A 3,383-nucleotide genomic window follows, 5' to 3' on the forward strand; every position below is an offset into this window, starting at 1 on the left:
CTGGTTTTGCCTGTGAATGATAGAGTGTGTGGGGATGTTTGTCTTAGGCGGGGTTTTCTAGAGAAGCAAAACTCATGTTTTAGACAGGTACATTTATTTCTTTTGGCCTCAGAAAATCCTGTATTTACCAGGCTTCATTTGGTAAAAAGTAATGGAAGTCTAATTGGCTTAAGCAAACAAGAAAATGCATTGACTCATGTAATGAAAAGTCCAGCAAGTAGCCCTGGCTTTAAGTACAATTGGATCAAGGTGTCCAACTCAAGTCAACAGGATTCTGTCCATCCCTCAGTCCTGTTTTCATTGTGTGGACCTCATCCTTAAAAGGGTTTCCCTGACTGTGACAACAGAGGTGACCACATAAGCACCTCCTAAGTGGAGTCCTGGTATGGCGCTGTGGGTTAATGCATCAGACTGCAAGATCGGTGGTTCACACTCACCAGCTGCTCCTTGGAAACCCTATAGGGGGTCGCTATGGGTTGGAATCGACTCAATGGCACTTAATAACAACAAGTGGCATCCTACCAGCTTAGCCATTCCATGGAAAGAAAGCTCTGTCCCAAAATGTCTTAAGTCCAAGCCATGATCAAAAGATGAAGCATCAATTAGCTGAGTCTGGGTCACATTGCATTCGTGAAACTAGAGGATAGGTTCAGTTCCATGTAAACCACATAATCATCATCTACCCGTCTGTCAGTTTGCCATACTATGGCGGCTTGTATGGTGCTGTAATGCTGGGAGTTATGCCACCAGTATTTCAGATACCAGAAGGCTCACCCATGGTGGACCGGTCTGTGCAGAGCTTACAGACTCAGACAGACTAGACTGAACAGTGTTGTATTCTGAAGTCAGCGTGAGTTGGAGGCAACTCAGTGGCAACTAACAACAACAAACCACGTACACTGAGAATTGGGAGGGTCATTCTCTAAAAATTATAATACTATAATTAGAAGTGATGGAGCACTGGTAGTGTAGTGGTTATGAATCGGGCTGCAAACCACAAGGTCAGCAGTTTGAAACTACCAGCTGTTCCGTGGGAGAAAGATGAGGCTTTCTGTTCCCATAAAGATTTACAGCCTCGGAAACCCTGTACAGGGTCACTGTGAGTCAGAACCAACTCCATGGCACACAGCCACCACATAATTAGAAGCAAGGGCAATACATGCAAAAAGGTAAGCACATCTTATGCTTGCTGAAGCCTCATCTCACCTTTGGGTCCACCGATTTTCTAAATGAGAGTACTGAGGATGTTTTGCTGATCAAAATGGGGTATCATTTCACCTCGAGTTTACCGATGGTAGTGTCTCACCCGTATGAATCTCCTTTACATGTATCTTCTAGTCCAATTCTTATGATCATGAATCTTTAAAGATACCACATTGATGACTGTTTTTTTTTCCCCCATCCCTTTATGTGCATCTGAAAACTGGACAGTGACATAGAAGACAGAAGAAGAGTTGAAACATCTGGATAGTGGCATTAACAGAAAAATACTGACTATACCACAAACTTCCAGGAGAATGAACAAATCAGTCCTCAAAGAAATAGAACTGGAACGCTCCTTAGAAGTGATGACAGTTAAAACTTCGTCTTGCTTGCTTTGGATACATCATCAAGAAACACTAATTCCTAGAAAGGACATCATTGTGGGTAAACTAGTTTTAAAAAAATGAGGGAGACCCTCAGGAACATGGACTAACACATAGCTACAACAATGGGCTTAAATAAATAAACGATTGCAAGATCCAGTAGGACCAAGGAATGTTTCATTCTGTCAGAAATAAGATCATCTCTAGTCTATGTCAAATACATGGCAACTGACAACAATAATCCAATTCTATGGTTGTGAATCCTTGTGTGTGTGTGGCATAGGGAAGGAAGAAAAGGGGGACAGGGACATGCGCATGCTGTCATGCTTTGGTGGTAGTGTGCCGTGAGTGCCAACCCATAGCAACCGCGTGTAGGGTTTCTGTGGCTATAAGTCTTTCTGGGAGCAGAAAGCTGCTGCTTTCTTCTGCAGAACAGCTGGTAGTTTTGAACTGCTGACCTTGAGGTTAGCAACCCAACTCTTAACCACTATGCCTCAGAGTTAAATTAACAAGAACAGGTTCTGCCCAATAAGATGGCTCTGCAACAAAAACATCAGCTTATCCCCTACTATTTACTTCTATCAAATCTTCTGACAATCAAGAAGTAAATTTAGCACAAACCAAGGTTATTATTCACCACATTCTACTGCAATTAATATATCACAATACAATTCAAAATAATTTATTTAGCCTTTCCGACTGCAAACAAGACAAAAAGAAGAACAAATGAAAAAATTGGAAGAATTACCAGTTCCGATCCAATCAATAATAAGAAAGCTTGCCTGACTTTGCCAATTTATCATGTACATTAGATGGGAACAGGTTATCTCCAGAAGGCCCTAACTTATGAGTAGAACAGGCTCAAGTTGGAAACCAAATCTCTTCTTCAAGCCCAAGACAGATCCTAGTAACAGTTAGCAAGTTGTTATGTGCCGTGGAGTCGGTTCCAACCCATAGCGACCCTGTACAGGGTTTCCGAGGCTGTAAATCTTTATAGAAGCAGAAAGCCTCATCTTTCCCCGAGGAACAGCTGGTAGTTTCAAACTGGTGACCATGAGGTTCGCAGCCCGATTCGTAACCACTGTGCTACCAGAGCTCCATAGTGTTATCAAGTACTAGCTACCAATCATCAGTGACAGTAGGTGCTGGTGGTCACAAGATACCTCTAGGTGCTCTGAGACTTCTCGCTGTGTGCCACAAGGGTTCCCTAAAGGAAAGTGGAAGTTCTACTAAAAGAAGGGAGAATGTATGAGAATATATGTATGTTCTGGACAGGCAAAAGCTAACCATTGTAAAAAGCCTATGCGGCATAACTAGAAATGCAGATTTGTTTCAAATGTTGTCAATTAATAAATAGTTGTATTATAATTAGCAAATCATAGTGCTACTGGCCTATGCATAATTTACAACTGCATAATTTATAAGTGTATCATTCTAAAAATAATAATAAAAGGTAGGGTTTCTTTGTTTTACATAGCTAACCATTCCTAAAGGAGCTTTGTTTAAGCTGTCTAGCAAGCCATTGTGCTTCAGTGTGGGTAGTAGTGAAGTTAATTTAGGCGTTAGTAATACAGTTTCCCTTATTAGAGTAGGAGCTTTGAGTTCTGAGCCCTAAGTTCTCATTTATAATGCTGAAAGTGTTAAGGAGTCATTTAGAACAACTCAGTGGTAGCTATGTTGTGAAGTGCCGTCGAGTCGATTCCGACCCATAGCGACCCTTTATAGGGTTTCCAAGGTGGTTCAGCTGGTGAGCTTGAATCACCAACATTGCAGTTCAAACCACTTTGCAGTCTGACC

The sequence above is a fragment of the Chrysochloris asiatica genome, unplaced genomic scaffold (assembly GCF_000296735.1).
Source record: "Chrysochloris asiatica unplaced genomic scaffold, ChrAsi1.0 scaffold00022, whole genome shotgun sequence".
NCBI classification, from domain to species: domain Eukaryota; kingdom Metazoa; phylum Chordata; class Mammalia; order Afrosoricida; family Chrysochloridae; genus Chrysochloris; species Chrysochloris asiatica.